Source organism: Hyla sarda, chromosome 4 (genome assembly GCF_029499605.1).
Source record: "Hyla sarda isolate aHylSar1 chromosome 4, aHylSar1.hap1, whole genome shotgun sequence".
Classification (NCBI taxonomy): domain Eukaryota; kingdom Metazoa; phylum Chordata; class Amphibia; order Anura; family Hylidae; genus Hyla; species Hyla sarda.
This window is the reverse complement of record NC_079192.1, coordinates 299,975,387-299,997,962: the sequence shown is the minus strand read 5'-3', so window position 1 is coordinate 299,997,962 and position 22,576 is coordinate 299,975,387. Positions and strand designations below refer to the sequence as shown.

The 22,576-nt window shown below is 40.9% G+C and overlaps 1 protein-coding gene across 1 annotated transcript in view; it reads left to right on the top strand.

Annotated features, from left to right (window-relative positions):
- Window positions 1-22,576, top strand: part of GPRIN1 (G protein regulated inducer of neurite outgrowth 1) — a 55,366-nt gene that overhangs the window by 28,393 nt on the left and 4,397 nt on the right. The gene's annotated exons all lie outside the window — the stretch shown is intronic.

Below are 22,576 nucleotides of genomic sequence, written 5' to 3'. Positions count from 1 at the left end.
GATACACATGAAATCCTATAAGTATTGACTCCAGTAGCACTTAATAGCTTATTAATTGATGTAAAGAAAATTTACCAGACAGGCCCATCATCTGTGTGCATTTTCCATTTTATAATGCACTAGAGAAACAGAAGTGCATCACCAATCCAATGTAATGCTTGTCTAGGGAAGATAATCAGTTTTGTGTACCATGAGCAGCTCATGTCCATACAAGTTGCATAAAAAGGGCACAGAAATTCAATCTGACACCAGTGACTTCTCCACTGGGATAATCTTAAACACTTTTGACCTGTCCTATACTCAGGTTGTGTTAAGCCTATTCTTATAAGCCTTTCTATTTTATTTTACACTAGCTGAGTACCCGGTGTTGCCCGGTTTTTCCTTCCTCATCCTTGTTGGGGAGGAAAATAGACAAAGGAGGAAGCTTTTGACTTAATATCCTGTCCTCATATATTGTTGTCATATCCCGTCCCCATATACCGTCCTCATATCTCAACCTCATATCCCATCCTCATATCCCAACCTCATATTCCGTCCTCATATGCCGTCATCATATCTCGACTTCATATCCTGACCTCCTTTCCCGTCCTCATATCTCAAACTCCTATCTCGACCTCATATCCTGTCTTCGTATCCCAACCTCATATCCCATCCTCATATCTAGACCTCCTATCCCAACCTCCTATCCTGACCTCCTATCTCAACCTCATATCCTGTCCTCATATCCTGTCCTCATATCCCGTCCTCCTATCCCGTCCTCATATCCCCTCCTCCTATCCTGTTCTCATATCCCAACCTCCTATCCCATCCTCATATCCCATCCTCATATCTCAACCTCCTATCCCGACCTCCTATCCCATCCTCATGTCTCACCCTTATATCCCATCCTCATATCCCGACCTCCTATCTCAACCTCATATCCCATCCTCATATCCCGTCCTCCTATCTCGACCTCATATCCTGACCTCACATCCCAACCTCATATCCCGTCCTCATATCCCGTCCTCATATCCCAACCTCATATCCCAACCTCATATCCCAACCTCATATCCCAATCCCATATCCCGTCCCGTCTTTGTGAGATGAGGTGTGGCTTGCAAGCCAGACCGACACTTTCACCAAGAGATGCAGAGCGGAGCTTGTGGAGTAAGGTACTGGAAGTCCCATATACTTGCATGGGTCTTAAAACTAAAAACCATCTTTTATATAAGGGTGTAGGTGAGGGTTAATTTAACTATCATATATTTTTATTTGACATATAAGTAATATGTGTACCAGGCATTATTGAAATATCTACAGCCGTACGGAAGTTATGTGGGAACATACAATTCCCATTGATTTGCATGGGACTTTAAACGAAAACCCCGATCCTCACAAATGGGGGTAGTTAAGGGTAAAATTAACTATCCTATATTTTAAGGGGACATATAAATAGCATTTTTCATGTCATGATGGAAGATAGATAGACATAAGGACATTTGGTTTCAGAACATGGCACAGCCCTCAGTATCCACAGCATGATAGCTGTCCAATGGACAATCATTTTGTACCCTGTTGCTCCTGTCTGATCAAACATAGAAAATATTCCCTATAGAACTTAGATTTGGACCCTTTGATATATGTGTTATGACCTTAGATGCATTTCCCTTATTTGGGCCTTAGCCTATATTCATATGATTGTGTGATGAGTAATTGAGTAATATTTATTTGTATCGACAAATAGATGCCAAATAAAGGACCCAAGAAAATGGTCTCCAGAGAAAATTTTTGGGAAATGTTGTCTTGTGAACTTCTGATTGATTTCAGAATCTGTTTTCCATATAAAATATGCAGCACTGAGGCTGATCAACACTACAATAGTGTGGAATACCAGAGTAAAGAGCTATCCGGTAGGGGGTATTATGGATGTTTTAAGGGGCACAAAGGAGGCATTATAAGAGGTACAAGGCAAAATTATTACTGTTAGGCTAAGTTTCCACTTGGTTTTTTTTCTGGCAGTTTTTTGAATACTACCACTGCAGTTTTTAGCCAAAGTCAGAAGTGGATCCATAAGGGAGGAAAAGTGTAAGTCCTTCCTTTATATTTCCCATTATTGCTTTGTAGGAAGCACAAAGGTGGGCATTATTACAGTGTGTGGCATTAGAAGAAGAACTACTGCTGTGAGGCCAAAAGGGGCACTGTTATTGGTTAGGGCACTGAGAAGATCACTATTAGTGTGTGTGAAAACTATTACCATATGAGGAACAACTCATTTTTGGCTGTACTATATCTGTAAATATTGTTTTCAGGGGTGCTGTCTGTGTAGTACTTTACTTCTGAAGTACAGTATTGTACGTCCTGGCGACTTAACGCACCGTACATTTACGTCCTGAGCATAACCGCGGGCATCGGAGCGATGCCCGCATCATGCGCGCCAGGTCCCGGCTGTTGATCGCAGCCAGGGACCCGCCGGTCATGGCGGACATCCGCGATCCCGCGGATGTCCGCCGTTAACCCCTCAGATGCCGTGATCAATACAGATCACGGCATCTGCAGCATCACGGTCACTTAAATGGATGATCAGATCGCCCGCAGCGCTGCCGTGGTGATTCGATCATCCAGCACGGCAGACGGAGGTCCCCTCACCTGCCTCCGCTGGCTTCCGGGAGTCTTCTGCTCTGATCTGCCTTCCCGCAGACCAGAGCAGAAGATGACCCATAACCCTGATCAATGCTATGTCCTATACATAGCACTGATCAGGATTAGCAATCGAATGATTGCTTTAAATAGTCCCCTATGGGGACTATTAAAGTGTAAAAATAAAAGTAAAAAAAGTTAAAAAAAAAAGTAAAAAAAATTTGAAAAACACCCTCCCCCAATAAAAACTTAAATTGTCCCATTTTCCCTATTTCACCCCCAAAAAGTGTTAAAAAAATATTTTATACACATATTTGGTATTGCCGCATGTGTAAATATCTGAACTATTAAAATAAAATGTTAATCATTCCGTACGGTGAACGGCGTGTACGTAAAAAACAAAAGTCCAAAATAGCTGCTTTTTTATAACATTTTATTCCCAAAAAAAATTAATAAAAAATGTATTAAAAGTTTTATGTAAGCAAATATGGTATCAATAAAAAGTAAAGATCATGGCGCAAAAAATGAGCCCTCATACCGCCGCTTATACGGAAAAATGAAAAAGTTATAGGTCTTCAAAATAGGGGGATCTTAAACGTACTAATTTGGTTAAAAAGTTTGTGATTTTTTTAAGCGCAACAGTAATAGAAAAGTATGTTATCATGGGTATCATTTTAATCGTATTGACCCACAGAATAAAGAACACGGCGTGAAAACAAAACCTTCTAAAATTAGCAAAATTGCAGTTTTCTCTTTAATTTCCCCACACAAATAGTATTTTTTTGGTTGCGCCACACATTTTATGGTAAAGTGAGTGATGGTATTACAACGGACAACTGGTCACGCAAAAAACAAGCCCTCATACTAGTCTGTGGATGAAAATATAAAAGAGTTATGATTTTTTGAAGGTGAGGAGGAAAAAACAAAAACGTAAAAATAAAATTGTCTGCATCCTTAAGGCCCAAATGGACTGCGTCCTTAAGGGGTTAAGGCTCCATAGTGTGTAGACATCATTCGACAATATCAACTATCTTTGTGACATTACTGTGATGATTATCTCATCCCGGGAGAAATGTTATCTTCTCATGTTAATAATTTATGACCACTGAATGATGTAGTTTTTATTAACCATTGATAATGAGTGTGGTAGTCATTTCAGTAGACTGTGATAGAGTATGATGTGTCGTCTTAAGCCTTCCATTGGAAACCTTAATCCCTACCTACACTCATAGTGGGTTGGCTCAGAAAAGCGTACAAGTGAATACTTATGATCCAGCTAGGTACTATTCTGCCAACTAAATGATATGGACTATATAAGTATTGCACACATGGCTGTACAATGTCATAGTTTACCAGGGGAAAAAACGTGGATGAGCATTCCATCACAGAATTGGCAACCCTTCATCCGCTCTCCATTTCCTACTTTACAGCAAAAGCTAAGATTCTGCCAAAGTTTACTGTAGGATACGAAACAAAAAATCCTTAGCCAACAAATAACTCCAGTTGTGGAAAGATGCTATTCTCCTGCCATATTTTCAGCCGATCACAGGGAAAAAACAGCTCTCATTTAAAATTTTTACAGTTTAATTTTTGTTTTTTTAAATACAGACATCCTTATATTAGAAACTAGAATGGTACATACTGCATTATATTTAACAGCATTCACTGTGTATCTGATAAAAAAAAGTAGGCATTCTATTGCTATCTGTACCTGTAAGTAATGAGTTAACTAAACATATGGATGTATATATTTGAATTTAACACTGTTAGGACAGTACATCTAGCAGGCATACAGTAGTGTAATGCAGATTACATGTCATTCTATTTTTGCATTTGCAACCATATGTGTTAAAAAAAAAAAATCAAGCTGTAAGGTGGTGAAGGGTTTCACATTTACCAAACAGTTTCAGACCACATTGTCTATGAAGGTATTCATTTATTTTTCTTTGTATGGCATTGGTATAATATGCCTGATTTATTCAAATCAATCAAAGAAACGTAGCAAATATAAGTAAAGAAGCGTAATGGATGAATTATACTCTGGCGCCATTACTGTTGATGTTTGCTGTTCACTCCACAAGGCCCCATTCACATGACGATTTTGCAGTATGCCCCACATTTACATCGGCAACCTGTCAAAAAATGATGCTTTCATATACTTGCACGTACAGGCATGGGCCCCATTAACTTTAATGTCTTGAACGTAGTCAAATAGTGACTACACTTGGATTAATTTCCAATACAAATACCTATATTTAAAACCTGCTTATACAGTCATGGCCGTAAATGTTGGCACCCTTGACATTTTTCTAGAAAATGAACTATTTCTCACAGAAAAAGATTGCAGTAACACATGTTTTGCTATACACATGTTTATTCACTTTTCGTGTATTGAAACTACAGCAAAAAAAAGGAAGAAAAAAAGCAAATTCGACATAATGTCAAACCAAACTCCCAAAATGGGCTGAACAAAATTATTGGCACCCTTTCTAAATTGTGGAAAAATAAGATTGTTTCAAGCATGTGATGCTCCTTTAATCTCACTTGGGGCAAGTAACAGGTGTGGGCAACATAAAAATCAGACCTGAAAGCAGATAAAAAGGAGAGAAGTTCACTTAGTCTTTGCATTGTGTGTCTGTGTGTGCGCCACACTAAGCATGAACATTAGAAAAGAAAGAAGAGAACTGTCTGAGAACTTGAGAACCAAAATTGTGGAAAAATATCAACAATCTCAAGGTTACAAGTCTATCTTCAGAGATCTAGATTTGCCTTTGTCCACAGTGCGCAACATTATCAAGAAGCTTGCAACCCATGGCATTGTTGCTAATCTACCTGGGCGTGGACGGAAGGAAAAAATTTATGAAATGTGTCAACGCAGGATAGCCCCGGATGGTGGATAAGCAGCCCCAAATAAGCTGTCCTGCAGGCTCAGGGAGCATCAGTGTCAGCGCCAACTATCCGTCGACATTTAAATGAAATGAAACGCTATGGCAGGAGACCCAGGAGGACCCCACTGCTGACACAGAGACATAAAAAAGCAAGACTACATTTTTGTCAAAATGAACTTCAGTAAGCCAAAATCCTTCTGGGAAAACGTCTTGTGGACAGATGAGACCAAAATAGAGCATTTTAGTAAAACACATCATTCTACTGTTTAAAGAAAATGGAATGAGGCCTACAAAGAAAAGAACACAGTACCTACAGTGAAATATGGTGGAGTTTCAAGGATGTTTTGGGGTTGGTTTGCTGCCTCTGGCACTGGGTGCCTTGAATGTGTGCAAGGCATCATGAAATCTGATGATTACCAACGCACTGTACAGTCCAGTGTCAGAAAGATGGGTTTGTGCCCGAGATCTTGGGTCTTCTAGCAGGACAATGACCCCAAACATATGTCAAAAAACACCCAGAAATGGATGGTAACAAAGTGCTGGAGAGTTCTGAAGTGGCCAGCAATGAGTCCAGATCTAAATCCCATTGAAACACCTGTGGAGAGATCTTAAATTTACTGTTGGGGAAAGGTGCCCTTCCAATAAGAGAGACCTGGAGCAGTTTGCAAAGGAAGAGTGGTCCAACATTCCGGCTGAGAGGTGTAAGAAGCTTATTGATGGTTATAGGAAGCAACGGATTTCATTTATTTTTTCCAAAGGGCGTGCAACCAAATATTAAGTTAAGGGTGGCAATAATTTTGTCCAGCCCATTTTTGGAGTTTGGTGTGACATTATGTGCAATTTGCTTTTTTTTTTACTCCCTTTTTTTGTTTAGTTCCAATACACACAAAGGGAAAAAAACATGTGTATAGCAAAACATGTGTTACTGCAATCCTTTTCTGTCAGAAATACTTCAACTTCGTGGAATAATTTCAGGGATGCCAACATTTAGGGCCATGACTGTAAGTAATACAAAATGCACATACAGATTTAGGAAATTATATGAATGTAGTTTTGACATTTTGTATATGTTGAGCGTATTGCAAGATTCATTGGCTGGCATTTATCATTGTAGGTGTAAGTGAAGCATTTTTCTAAATTTTTTTTTGTGTGCTGGTAATGTGTAGGAGAACCAAAATCATTAACCTGTTAAGGACCGATGACGTAGCGTTACGTCATGAGTCCGCTCCCGATCTATAACACGGGGCCACAGCGTGTCGGGCCCGGCCTCTAACAACGGCCGTGACCCGTGGCTAATAGCGCGCGGCATTGATCGCGGTGCCGTGCGCTATTAACCCTTTAGATGCGGCGTTCAAAGTTGAACGCCGCGTCTAAAGTGAAAGTGAAAGCATGCCAGTTAGCTCAGGGAGCTGTTCAGGATAGCCACGGCGAAATCTTGGCATCCCCAACAGCTTACCAGACAGCTGGAGGGTCCTTACTTTCCCCCTCGCTGTCCGATCACCGAATGACTGCTCAGTGCCTGAGATCCAGGCAAGAGCAGTCAAGCGGCAGAATCATCGATCACTGGTTTCCTATGAGAAACCAGTGATCAATGTGAAAGATCAGTGTGTGCAGTGTTATAGGTCCCTATGGGAGCTATAACACTGCAAAAAAAAAAAGTGAATAAAGATCATTTAACCCCTCCCCTAATAAAAGTTTGAATCACCCCCCTTTTCCCATTAAAAAAAAACACAGTGTAAATAAAAATAAACATATATGGTATCGCCGCGTGCGGAAATGTCCGAATTATAAAAATATATAATTAATTAAACTGCACGGTCAATGGCGTACGCGCAAAGAAATTCCAAAGTCCAAAATTGTGCATTTTTGGTCACTTGTTATATCATGAAAAAATGAATAAAAAGCGATCAATAAGTCCTATCTATGCAAAATGGTACCACTAAAAACTCCAGATCATGGTGCAAAAAATGAGCCCTCATACAGCCCCATACACGGAAAAATAAAAAAGTTATATTGGTCAGAAGATGACAATTTTAAACGTATTAATTTTCCTGCATGTAGTTATGATTTTTTCCAGAAGTACGACAAAATCAAACCTATATAAGTAGGGTATCATTTTAATCGTATGGACCTATAGAATAAAGATAATGTGTCATTTTTACCTATAAATGTACTACGCAGAAACCGAAGCCCCCAAAAGTTACAAAACAGCATTTGTTTTTTTTTAATTTTGTCTCACAATGATTTTTTTTTCCGTTTCACCGTTGATTTTTGGGCAAAATGACTGGATTTTTATGTGCAAAATTGAAAGAGTTATGATTTTTTAAAGGCAAGGAGGAAAAAACGAAAATGCAAAAATGGAAAAACCCTTAAGGGGTTAAATGGTCACAGAGCATTTGATAAATTTTCTTAAATTTCTCTCTTCACAAATATCAAAAAGTTAAGCTAAGTCTGGGCTGGTGCAGTTTTAGAGACTTTTCAGTGGTTTTGCGCTTTTTTTGCACCTTTTCATAAAAAGGCGCAGTTGATAAAACCCTTCCATATCATGTCTATTGCCAAAATCAGTGGATTGCAACTCAAAATCAGCAGAAATGTGTAAACCAAAAGGCGCAAAAAAGGTGCATATAAACTCTGCTTGTGCCTTTTTTGCACCTTTTCTAGACACAAAAAACAGTCTAAAGACAATGATAAATGTCGGCCATTATGTTTATTGGGCCTATCTTTGCAACACACATCTGTGTATTAAAACACTCCTACTTCTTGGGCAGAGATGAGCAAACTTTTCAACAATTTGATTCTGCCGGGTTGCCAAACTCTGGCAAAAAGTTCAGGTTCTGATCGAACTAGTTCTGTCCAAATCTGTACTTCACCAATAGCCCAAACATTTGTGTACAACACTGTCTAAGAGCCTTAAAAGCCCTTTATAACACTGTTACGTCAACAAGCAGTGTATGTACTTTTCAGATGTTTTCAAGGCAGAGTTCATCTCTGAAGTGCTATCTCTGAAATGGCTGCTGAAGCTATATGCATAGGCTTTTATAGTGGCTTTTACATCCTCCCTTTCCTGCCTCTTAATTGACTGTGAGAGTTGCCTGAAAGGCATTATGGCATTTCATGGGATCATGTGATAGTCTCCTTTCTGCCATGTGGCTGGCATTATTTTATCAAGTTCTGGTGACCTATTGTAACAGTACCGAACTCTAAGCAAAGTTTTGACTGAAGTTGGTTCTACTTGTTCGGTTCACTCATCTCTAGTCCTGGACCAATTATTGAGATAACTTCTTCACCTGATCCTTCCTATAACTCCTGTTTAGTGTAATAGACCCCCCGGACTGAACCAACCAATCACAGTAAAGTCCTTAGGGCAGCCCACCTTTTGCCACATGCTCATCGACAGTCTTTAAGGCTAACACCCCACGCAGTCTCCGAACATTATAGTCTAGCACCACCCAACCCAATTTTTCTCTCTGGACTGACAACTCATCAGCCTGGGAAATGGTCGATGCGCCGGGGCTGTCAACACTCATGGCCTTCATTTCTTTAACAGCCCACATGGAGCATTGCAGCATTGCAAGCTGTGCCTTTTTGTGGTCAAGACTATTTCAGTTCTGCTACACTAAAGTGGCAACAATTCTCTAGGTCGGCAAACCATCTGCTTTCAGTGACAATCCGTATGCCTTGCTAGGCAATATTACGTCACCTTATGAATCTCCCAAGAACAGATTAGGTGACCAACTATACAGTGTCTTTGCAGCTTGTGTCACAAACTTCAACCTCTAGCCCACAGAATGTTTTCCGAAGAGCAAGCCTACTCTGACCTCAAGCCCACTAATGCTTTCATAATGCAAAAGGCCACTCTGGCCCCCAGTTTACCAATACCTCTGGTGTACAAGACCCCAGGCTTCACAATTCACACAGGCCAATTGCAGGTCTACTTGACACCATAAGCAGAGCATCCACTTATTTGACACCTTTTTAATAACTCCTCGCTGTCCAGGACCATTCTTTCCATTTGTCCTGGGGTGATTTTCTCAGGCAGTAGCAATTTTTTGGATGGATTCATATGTGACCTCTTAATCTCCATTTGATCCCATCTCATTAACAAAGAGGTGGCGACTGTAGTAGGCTATTTGGACATCCTTGTGTTACATTATACTGTATGTTTACCATAAAGAATATACCCAGAACAATAATATGAAGCTATTAAAAGGTGCCTTTCACAATAACTGTAAATGTTCAGGTGGTGCTCACATCAATGAAAACAGTCCACGCAAAATGTTAACTGGTGAGAAGCAAAACAGAGCACTTACCTCTAACAATACTGCAGCCTGACTTGCGAGAGTCCAGTCACACAGGTGGCTTCAGGATGGCACAGACGGGTGGTAGATGTTCCGAGGCAGTAGAGGTTCGGGAGATGCTGGGCATCTGTGCCATCCTGAAGCCACCTGTGTGACTGTGACTGGACTCTCGCAAGTCAAGCTGCAGTATTGTTAGAGGTGAGTGCTCCGTTTTACTTCTCACCAGTTAACGTTTTACATATTAATGAACCATATTGTCCTTGGTATAAAAATTAAGATTCATCAACAGCAGCTAACGAGGTTGTTGATTTTTAGGTAGAATTTTTTAGAAAAATAAATGTGGCTGTATATGGGCATTGTAAAAAAAATAGAATGTGAATTTAGATGTATTGTTTACACGCTGGATTAGACAGATTATTTAACTCTATTCCTTCCAGGTTGCTCAGCTGAGAAGAAATGTTGTTCTGTTATACTTAGTCCAACTATAATTATTTAGTTACATCATTTTATACTTGTAACAGTGATTACAGATTGAAGATTGCAACTTTGAAGTATTTGTTAATGCTTTTAGAAATACTTGTTTGTAGGGTTAGGTTACATATACCATCTGTAAAAAAAAGCTATTAGATGATTGGCATCATACCCACTGTACAGTTTGTACATTGTGCAGTACCTTTCAGAACTAGCCACAAATGAGTCCAGAATGGCGGGAGAATTGGCACATGAATAATATAGCAGGTTTTTGGCTTAAATTGAAACCTGCTGCTCTATCAGCTCAGATGGATTCCTCTTGTGGATAGAAATGTTTAAATAAAGATTACAGCGAACATAATCTTCATTCTCTCTCCATCGTGATACCCTTGGAATGGTCTGCATTAAGCCAGAATCCAGAAGCCAATAAACATTTGTTCACCAGTTGTCATTTTGGCTATATCCAGCAGGGTTGCTATCTTATCTCTTTAGTAAAGAACAATTCCACTAGTTTTAATATAAACACTGCACCATCTGTACCAACAGTTCTTAACTGCAGTCCCATCATAGGCAGTAGCCATGCTGGGGGTGTTAACAAGTTAAAACACCTCTGAGTGCCTTTTTTATTCTCAGAGAAGCTTTCCTGCCCTTTCTTCCATATTGATGTATCTTACAAAGTGACATTAGTGACTCTAAAATGAAATTCTAGTAAACCAGGGAATCGCATGAACACTTTGACCAATCAGGGCCTCCTTCCCTGCTCCTCCAGGTCTGTCTAGACGTGGATGATTTAGTAGTAAAGAAAGTGTAAGTCTGGATAGGATTGTGAGTGAAGGTCCAGTCCAGACCTCTGCTGTGGGACCTGTAAATCCCCACATAAAGACAGGCCTAGAAGACCCAGTTTCTGCAAAGATTCCAGTTCCTGAGCACCTTCAACCTTCACCAGGATCCTACCAACTAGGTTGTCCATCTATCAAGTTCAAGTCAGCTTTGGGGACAAATGCCAAAGAGCCGTCAGGCCCAATATCCAAATAAAAACATAACGTGAGTGAAGATTCTCTGGCCACTCTGGTCTATACAAGTCTACCCTGGCAGTAAGCCCTTACATTGGATTCCATAAGTGAAGTTGCAAGAGTCAGTGATAGCCAAGCCTAATTCCAGTCAAGTCTCAGTCAATCAGTCTAGTCCAGTCAAGGCTAGCTCAGTCCAAGTTTTATCTTAAGTTAAGAAGGACAAATGTGGTGACACAGGGGTTCAAGATATACTTGTCAAATCATGACGCCAGAGCACCGTTAACCTACATGGTCCAAGGTGGAGACAGTTTCTCCTGGGCTAGGCATGGGGCAATAAACACACCGATGCCAGGTTATGGATAACTGTCTTTTTACTGAGGCACGAGCAGATGGTACTATACTTGCAGTACAGAACAGAGTTAAAGGGATGCAGTGTAACCCATGGGAGACCTGTGGCCTTGCTGGGACTTATGGTGCTTTTCAACCACTTCAATTGACTTGCTATTAGATATGACAGACTTGAGACTTGGAGATATCCCATGCTGACTAGGGTTCAGCTAAGGTCCAATTTACTGACACCACCAGGGTATGAACTCACCAATTCCTGTGTGGGGAACACTTGCAGAACGGTGAAGTTGATTTAATAAGAGATTTTCTTTAGACTTCCCTTTAACACTTCATCCAACTCATTTCCACACTGCAGCTCACATGGAGCACTGCACACAGCAGAAACTGAAAACCAGTCTGGAGTTAGGTCAGAACTAGCACTCAAATGAGTAGCTCCTCCCCCCTACACTATATACAGGGCAATTTGGGGGTTCCCATTGGGCAATCAGGGTCACATGGGTACTCTGCATCATACCTCCTCAAAGATATCCAGAAGATTCCTTTAAAGGGGTTCTCCGGTGCTTACACATCTTTTCCCCTATCCAAAGGATAGGGGATAAGATGCCTGATCGCGGGAGTCCCGCTGCTGGGGACCCCCGGGATCTTGCACACGGCACCCCGTTTGTAATCAGTCCCCGGAGCGTGTTCGCTCCGGGTCTGATTACAGGCGACCACCGGGCCGGCGGCGTGTGACGTCACACCTCCGCCCCTGTGTGATGTCACGCTCCGCCCCTCAATGTAAGCCTACGGGAGGGGGCATTGGCTTTTTTTTTTTGCACCAGTTATTATGTTTTCCCTATTTATCCCAATACTATAGGACTTTTTGAGTACAAGTAAATGACTGTAACATGCAATCGCTGGACCGATCCTGTGTTACAGTGTATTGTGCCTTTTGGTTTTACACTGAAAGGTAGAATTTCACTGTCTAAGTTATTGCTTATTGCTTTGGAAGTAAGATGTTGGCTCTATAGAACAGCCTGCACCAACATATGATGGTGGGGGCTGAGTTTTTGAGTCACTGTGATGTACTATTACATAAGTTTACAGGAATTGCATGGATCCCACAATGTAATATTATATTATGGGGTAGGAATGGCTTACATTCTGTGTCATATTTTCTTGTCTTTTATTATGTTATACTGCCATACATTACCCAAATTAAAACAGCATAGCGTACCTAGATATCCCACAATAGTACCATACATGGTCTAAATGATATTTCAGACAGCCCATATATACAGCAGATCATCCAATGCCCATATTATACTTTCATACTGAACTGAAGTTATAACACCAACATTAAATTAAAAAGGTATGTACTATTAACAAATAACAGCACTAGGGATCATACATTGTAATATATAACAATAAAATAAATATACTGTATGCTAAATGCATTTAACAGTGCTGTTCTAACATAGGCAATCTTCAGACAGGACACGCTACAGACATCTCTGGGTTAGAGCACACCACCGCTTGCCCCCTACAGGTTCCCTATACCAGGCTTTCTCTAAAGCCACAGATTCTTCAGAGCGAACTATGGTTTATGCTGGTCTATACTGGTTTCACAGCAACTTGACATGTTGTCCAAACTCCTGAGACCCTTAGCGACCTTGAGTTATAACCTTGCAAAGTGCATACTCCCCAGCCAACCACTCCATTTGCTTCATACACTGCATTAGGGTCTATGGCGAATGATTAGGGTTTGATTGACAGTCGGGGAGTGAGGCTCGGGCTGCTGCACACTTTACCAGGCTGTAACTCACAATCACAGCTGGTCTCAGGACTAAGACCTAGTGTGATCTTGTCTGGACAACATTTAAAAAAAAAACATTTATAAAATTACAGTGAGGCTATAAACTCTAAAGGTACTTAGAGGTGACCAATAAAATTATTCACACACCCTAGACCACAAGGAATATTAACATTAACCCTAAACAACATAGATTCATTATTAACTATGGAATTGTTAGGACAATGCATGGCACTGTTCATCCTAAGGATTGTATTCTTTATGCAAAGTATGGCACTTATATTTGACACTTATATTTGGAAATATATAGATGCATAAGACTGTATAGGTATTGGGTGAAACATTGTATGGTACTCATGGCACTCCAGTTTCTTATTAAACAAAACGTAATCATCAGAACTCAGGTTGTTGTGCAAAACTAGTAATCTGACAACATATGTATCAGGATATGTTGAGTTTAAAGATAAGTTAGGAAAGGACACACGTGTATGTTGTATAATTTGGGAGGTCGGCCTTGTTACTTGTCCAACATATTTTATTTTGCGATGGAGCTACTTAACCGATTTAAAGAGGTTATCCAGGGAAAAACTTTTTTTTTATATATCAACTGGCTCCAGAAAGTTAAACAGATTTTTAAATGACTTCTATTCATTTTTTTTAATCCTTTCAGTGCTTAGGAGCTGCTGAAGTTGAGTTGTTCTTTTCTTTCTAAGTGCTCTCTAATGACACGTGTCTCGGGAACTGTCCAGAGTAGAAGAAAATCCCTATAGCAACCATCTTCTACTCTGTGCAGTTCCCGAGACAAGTAGAGATGTCAGCAGAGAGCACTGTTGCCAGACAGAAAAGAACAACTCAACTTCAGCAACTGATAATTATTGGAAAGATTAAGATTTTTTTAATAGAAGTAATTTACAAATCTAAGATAAAAAATTGCCCGGACCTTCTAAGTGAGTGAGTATGATTATAGGTGATTATATAAACAATCACTTTAGCTATATCTTGCTTGTCTTGTGCAGTCGGTGTCTGCTTATTAGCGGACGAATACCAGCTGCACATTAGAAATTAAATTTATGCCAGTTATATTGTTATAATCTATGCTATTTTAATTTCATGCATAATTATTATTGAATGGTTGCTTTTATTGTATATGTTCTTCTCACATGGGCCCTGTGAGAAGTAACTAATCATAGTTTATTTATATATTATTTTAATAAATTGTTTATATTATTATTATTGAAGCACGATCCAGAGAATCATTCATGTAATTACCTATAATCATACTCACTCCCTTAGAAGGTCAGGGCAATGTTTTATCATTGGTTTTCCTTTTTGAGCAATTAAGGTATGGTTGCATGCCCCAGTCTGACCTCGGTGTGTATCAATAATTGTGAGCTGCACATACACCTATTTTTTCTATCTTAATTTACAAATCTGTTAAACTTCGGGATTGAGCCACAAGAAAAAAGTGACATGTCACTTTTTTCTTTCGCACACTTCCCCAAATCCCATTCAAATCAATAAAGAGTGGAGTTTCCTCTAGTGACAGATCACAGTGAGGCAAGAAGAACTTTTTTAAGCACTCCATGGCACTATCTTTTGGAAACTATATAACACTATATTTCTGTAATATTTAGAATTTGCACATATGGGAATGTGACTTCTGAATTCCTCCAACTTGCCAGCAGGTCTTCCCTTAAAAATTACTAGCATAGAGTTTTACTATCATAGACACTCAATCCACAGAATAAGGGATCAGTGCCTCATTGCAGGGGCATCTGACCATTGGTACCCCCTGCAATCTTAACAATGGCCTTCTGAATGGGTCTGTGGATGGAGCAGCAGTATATATTACACTCTATTTCTTGTGCATTGAGCACAGTCCTTGGCGATGTTCTACACTCCCATTAGCATTGAATTGAGAGGTCTGTGCACTGTTTATTCCAGTTTGCAAGGGCCATTCTTAAGACCCCACTATAATCAGACACTTATCCTATGAATGGGGGATAAGTCTATATGATGGTAAAACCCCCTAATAAATGCTACCCCCACTAAAACCAATGGTCTGTTCATGTAATGTCAAAATCTGTACAAGAAGAAGTGCTCTCGATAGGGACTTTCCTCTCTGCCTGATAAGGAGAATTCCCAAAATGCATGTTAAAAAAAGGGTTGGCTTAACCAGCCAACCCCTGTACAACAAGATGTAGGGTGGGAAGGCATGTGGAATATAAGGAGGGACATGATGGTAATATGTGATCACAGACCTCAGCACTTAGAGAACATCAGAGCTCAGTTCAGCTCTGTGAAATTGTTCCTATAGAAACAGCCTTGAGACTGCAATTACTTTTGTGGAGGAGGATTTTTTTCTCATGTTAATTTTCATTCTGCTTTATTTTCTCTTGGCCACTGAACAACAAATTAGATTCTGTATGTTAGAACGATTCTCTGTAGATAGCGCTCGCAGCCCTATTAAATAGCGGTCTCTGGTAACATGTATTTGTTATTCATAGTCATAGGTACAGGGCTGTACTTTTGTTGACTGGTTTTGAATCATTGTACAGTGTAATAAAATTCTCATCACTAGAGTAGCTAATATTTTTGAGAGGAAAACAATCTAGAAAGTGTCCCGCCTTTTTCATGATTAAAGGAGTACTCCGGACTCCGCACTTTTTTCATGTTATCCCGTCCGGGCTGCAAAATAAAAGAAAACACACTTTCTCTTACCTGCCAACGACCCACACGGAGCTCCGGTACACTCCGGTACAGGTGTTCGGTCCCCGGGCTGTATTCTTCTTACTTCCTGTTAGCCCGGCACGTCAGACGGAGCTTCAGCCTATCACTGGCCGCAGCGATGTCCTGCCTCGGCCAGTGATAGGCTGAAGCTCCGTGTGACGTGCCGGGCTAACCGGAAGTAAGAAGAATACAGCCCGGGGACCGAACACCTGTACCGGAGCTCCGGGGGCTCGTTGGCAGGTAAGATAAAGTGTGTTTTCTTTTATTTTGCAGCCCGGACGGGATAACATGAAAAAAGTGCGCACCAGAGTACTCCTTTAAGTCTATAACATTTACACAGCCGCACATTTAAATCAGTTATAATTAATTCATTTATTGTGTATTTTAATAGTTTCAGACATCAACCTATAGTTTATATTTGAAAATGGTAATGTCGTGAGGCCAGACACAAAATCTGAATTCATGGGCCATTTCTATAATCCTAAATCATTCAGGCACATGTCCTTTGTGTTGGAGCCATAATATGAAAGCAAAAACGAAAGCAAAAACTTCAATCCATTTTTTTTCAGGGCAAAAGTGAAAGAGGCCTCTGGGAGGATTCATATGTGCTGTAATTTCATGCCAGAGGCAAATCCACACAAAATATTTGCCACAAACATGCTAAAAAGTACCGTAATTTTCGCTGTATAAAACACACTTTTTCTTCCCCAAAACTGGGGGGAAAAAGTCGGGGCGTCTTATACGGTGAATACACCCCTATTGTGGCGGTCCCTGCGGCCATCAATGGCTGGGACTTGCCGCTAATACAGGACATCACCGATCGCGGTGATGCCCTGTATTAACCCTTCAGATGCGGCGATCAAAGCTGACCGCCGCGTCTGAAGGGAAAGTGACACTAACCCGGCTGTTCAGTCGGGCTGTTCGGGACCGCCGCGATTTTACCGCGGCGGTCCCGAACAGCCAGACTGAATAGCCGGGTTAATGCTTACAGGACACCGGGAGGGACCTTACCTGCCTCCTCGGTGTCTTCTCCGTTCAGGGATCCCCTGTATGGCCGGCGCTCTCCTTCCTCGTCATCACGTCGTCGCGTACGTGCGTCGGCGTGCGTAACGACGTGATGATGGCGACGGAGAGCGAGGATACCCGGCCGGCAGCAGAGACATTCCGGAGCAACGGGGACACGGCGACAGCGATGGAGCGACATCCAGGGCAGCGGTGACGGGTCCGGAGCGGCGGGGACACGTGAGTATTACCTCCTATGCAGTGGTCTTCAATCTGCGGACCTCCAGATGTTGCAAAACTACAACTCCCAGCATGCCCGGACAGCCAACGGCTGTCCGGGCATGCTGGGAGTTGTAGTTTTGAAACATCTGGAGGTCCACAGGTTGAAGACCACTATTGGGTTCAAATCATAAATTTTTTAGATTTTGCACCTAAAAATAGGGTGCGTCTTATACGCCGGTGCGTCCTATAGGGCGAAAACTACGGTACATGAAATGCATGTTGAATATACATCCAACATTGTCTGTACCAAAGAAGATTTTGTGGTGGATTTGCCTGTTGAATTGAATATAAGTGAGGTAGGTGCCGGCCTAGAGCACCCAGGGGATGAGGGTACCACACAGGAATCCAGAACTCACGTCCTAGACACCTCAAGTAAGCACAGCTTTAAACTTTGTGTGCACTTTAAAGAGGTACTCCAGTGAAAAAAAAATTTTTTAAATCAACTGGTGCCACAAAGTTAAACAGATTTGTAAAATACTATTTAAAAATCTTAATTCTTTCAGTACTTATCAGCTGCTGTATGCTTCACAGGAAGTTTTATTTCTTTTTAGAGTTTTTCAGTCTGACCACTGTACTCTCTGCTGACATCTCTGTTCATATCAGGAACTGTCCAGAGCAGGAGAGGTTTGCTATGTGGATTTTATTGTACTCTGGACAGTTCCTGACATGGACAGAGGTGTCAGCAGAGAGCACTGTGGTCAAACAGAAAATAAATTCAAAAAAGAAAAGAACATCCTTTGGATTATACAGCCGCTGATAACTACTGGAAGGATTAAAATGTTTAAATAGAAGTAATTTACAAATCTGTTTAACTTTGCTCCAGAAAAAAAAAAGTGTTTTCTACCGGAGTACCCTTTTAAAGACACACACAGAGTTTAAAGTATAGCAGAAGAAAGAAGAAAAGTCCTCAGCACACACGAGAAGATAGCACTGGCGCCAGATGCTATCCTCTCATTTGTGCCTGCTATGCTGGAATAAACAATTTTATTTGCATATACATTACGTGTGCTGAGGACTTTTCTTCTTTCTACTGCTATCAAGATTCTTTTGCTGCTCATCCGACAGCAACGTGTGTATCGAGGGGAGGTCTGCCTGTATGTGCTGCATAACCCCGCTGAGTGGTGCCGATCACTTCTTTCTAACTGTTGAGAGTTTAACCCCTAAGGGACTCAGCCTATTTTCACATAACAAAGCTTTCAATTTTGCACCTACAGATGCATATAAGGGCTTATTTTTTTGCATCACCAATTGTACTTTGCAATGACATCACTTATTTTAGAATAGAACCTGCAGCAAAACCAAAAAAACATTATTTGTGGGGTGAAACAAAAAAAAAACGCAATTTTGTAAATTTTGAGGGCTCCCGTTTCTATACAGTGCAATATTTGGTAAAAATGACACCTTATCTTTATTCTGTAGGTCCATACGGTTACAAGGATACCCAATTTATATAGGTATTATTTTATTTTAATACTTAAAAAAATTATAAACTACATGCACCATAATTAGTATGTTTAAAATTGGCATATTATGACCCCTTTAACTTTTTATTTTTCCATTTATGGGGTGGTATGAGGGCTAATTTTTTGCGCTGTCATCTGTAGTTTTTGTAGGTACAATTTATGTTTTGATGGGACTTTTTGATCGCTTTTTATTAATATTTTTATGATATATGAAGTGACAAAAAATTCACAATTTTGGTCTTTGTTTTTTTTTTTACGTGTACGCCATCGACCGTGTGGTTTAGCTAACCTAATATTTTAATAGTTCGGACATTTACGCATGCAGGGGTACCACATATAATTATTTTTATTCTTTATTTCATTATTTTATTTTAAAAAATGGGAATAGGGAGTGATTTAAACTTTTAATAATGAAGGGGTTAATGTACTTTTATTAAATTCTTTTTTACACTTTTTTTTTTTTTTAGGCCCCATAGGGAGCTACAACATGCAATCTTCTGATTGCATACACTGATCAGTGCTTTGCCATTGCAGGCATGGAGCAGTAGATCACCGATCAGACAACGGAGAGGCAGGTGAGGATCCTCCTGTCGTTTGGTAAGCTGATCGGGACATCGCGATTTTGTCACGATAGTCCCGATCAGCTCCACTGAGCTGCCGGGATTCTTTTACTTTCGTTTTAGACGCCGCAATCAACTTTGATCTCAGCGTCTAAAGGGTTAATGCCGGGCATCGGCCCAAACGGCCGTGCCTGGCATTAACTGTGGGTCCTGGCTGCCTGTTGCAACTGGGACCCACCCGGTTTAACCTGTACTCTGCTCGTGAGAATGGTTTAAACCCGGTAAACGGGACCAGGGTGTACAGGTATGCTCTGAGTCCTTAAGGATCGGGGATGAAGGGCGTATGCATATGCCCTGCGTCCCCAAGAGGTTAAAGTATGCGGTGTGTGGCTGCATTATATAGAATATATATGTGCAGCTTGCAATATATGCATAATGCATGTGAGGAATTTTGGGGCAATCTATATGAGGACTAAGGGGGCAAGCTATATGGGGCAATGTATGTTAGGAATATGGGGGCAATGTATATGAGGAAAACTGGGGTAATGTATGTGAACAGAGGCGTAGCTTGTATTTTTTCCGCCCCGATGCAACATCTGGAACAGGGCCCCATATGCCAAATATAATACTGGTCTCTTATGGGGCAGTTCTGCTTTGGGGTCCCCTTAGGCACCAGGGAACCTGTGTGACTTCTACCTTTGATACCTCTATAGCTAAGCCCCTGTATGTGAGGAATATAGGGGCAATGTGATGGGATATGGGGGGAATGGATGTGTGGAAGCAATGTGTGTGAGGAATATAGGGCCAATGTATGGGAGGAATTTAGGGGCAATGTATGTTAGGAATATGGTGGCAATGTATGTGAGGCATATGGGGGAAATATATGTGAGGAATACGGGGGCAAGGTATGTGTGAGGGCAATGTATATGAGGAATATAAGGGCAATGTATTTGAGGAATATGGGGACAATGTATGTGAGGGAGCAAGGGTTGTAATATGAGTTCAATGTATGTGAGGGGACAATGTGAGGAATATGGGGGCAATGTATGTGAGCGGGCAATGTTAGGAATATGGGGGCAATATATGTGAGGGGATAATGTGAGGAATATGGGGGCAATGTATGTGAGGGGATAATGTGAGGAATATGGGGGCAATGTATGTGAGCGGGAAATGTTAGGAATATGGGGACAATATATGTAAGGGGCCTGCTATATGGGTGCAATTTATGTGAAGGACCTGATATAAATGGAAGCAATGTAAGGGGATATGGGGACATTGCATGTAAGGGGGTCTGCTATATATGGGGGGAATGTATGTGAGGGGGCCTTCTATATGTGGGGGCAATGTGAGGGGATATGGGGGCAATGTGAGGGGACCTACTATATAGGGGCACCTGCTATATGGGGGCAATGTGACTTGGCCTTTCATATGGGGGCAATGTGAGGAGCACAAAGTGGGCACTATTACTGTGTAGAGTAATACATATAGATAGTTTATACAGAGGTGGAGATTGTGCCGGAACAAGAAGTTTTAAATGTTTGTTTGGTAGACAAGTCATGGCTGGAGAATTCATGATGGTCCGGGCCAGATGAAGAAGAAAAAGGAAAGTGCCTGACTCCGATAAGAGAAAATGTCGCTTGTGAGTTACATGTAGCAGTAATCACTTATACGGCCTGCAGAGCCTTTGTAGAACTTGGATCTACTTCTGGATGGTCACTGTATGTGGGAATATTAATTTCTGTATAGTAACTTTGATTCAGTAACAGTATAGTGCCAAAAAAAATGGTGCGTTCAAGGAAAATTTAGGTTTTGCCTTGGGTGACAAAATCCTTGCACCAGTCCTGAATTTACACTTTGGCCCTAGTCACTTACAGGGAGATTTATCAAAACCTGTCCAGAGGAAAAGTTGCTGAGTTGCCCATAGCAACCAATCAGATTGCTTCTTTCCTTTTTGAAAAGGCCTGTGAAAAATTTTATAGACAATCTGATTGGTTACTATGGGCAACTCAGCAACTTTTCCTCTGGACAGGTTTTGATAAATCTCTCCCACAATCTTTAGGTCTTTTGTTGCCAGTATACATTTGGATACCATTAAAAAGATATTCAAGCATTTACCTTGGCATAGCCTTAGGTTATAATGGGCCAAACATAGCCTGACAGACTATATTTGGCCTGTTTACAGTATAAAAAAGCATACATAATCACAATCAATCCTCACCTATGGCCACATTACTTTGTAGAGGTATTCAAATGTATACTGGCAGCAGAGACCCAAAACCTGATGTGATTGGTACCTAAGGTATGTTTGTATGTGTTTTAGTCATGACAGTCTTTTATACAGAGGCTAAAATGAGACTCTAAATAGCTTTATAGATGTATGCGTGCATAAAATGGCCAGAATGTAGTCACTAGTTCACTACGTTTGGGCTATAAAACTAAAGGATATGCTGCAGTATACTGTTTGGATGGCAATCAAACATGGGACAATTGATCTTTATTTTCATGATCTGTGGGAGTCCTACTAGTGAAACCCTCACCAATAAGTTAGCTATCCACTATCCTATGGGAAGAGGGTACATTTTAATCTAACTTGACAATCCCGTTACATAGACATAAGCATAAAAAACTTTGTTTTTATACAACTACTAGCTGAGTACCTGGCGTTGCCCAGTTTTTCCTTCCTAATCCTTGTTGGGGAGGAAAATAAACAAAGGAGGAAGCTCTTGACTTCATAACCTGTCCTCATATATTTTTGTCATATCCCAACTCCATATCCCATCCTCATATCCCGACTTCCTATCCCATCATCATATCTCGACCTCATATCCCGTCCTCATATCCCGACCTCCTATCCCGACTTCCTATCCCGACCTCCTATCCCGTCCTCATATCCTGTCCTCCTATCTCGACCTCCTATCCTGACCTCCTATCCTGTCCTCCAATCTCAACCTCCTATCCTGACCTCCTATCTTGACCTCCTATCCCATCCTCCTATCCCCTCCTCCTATCCCGTCCTCATGTCTCGAACTCCTATCCCGACCTCATATCCCGACCGGTAATATGTGTTCCAGGTATTGAAATATCTTCAGCCGAACGGAAGTTATGTGAGAACA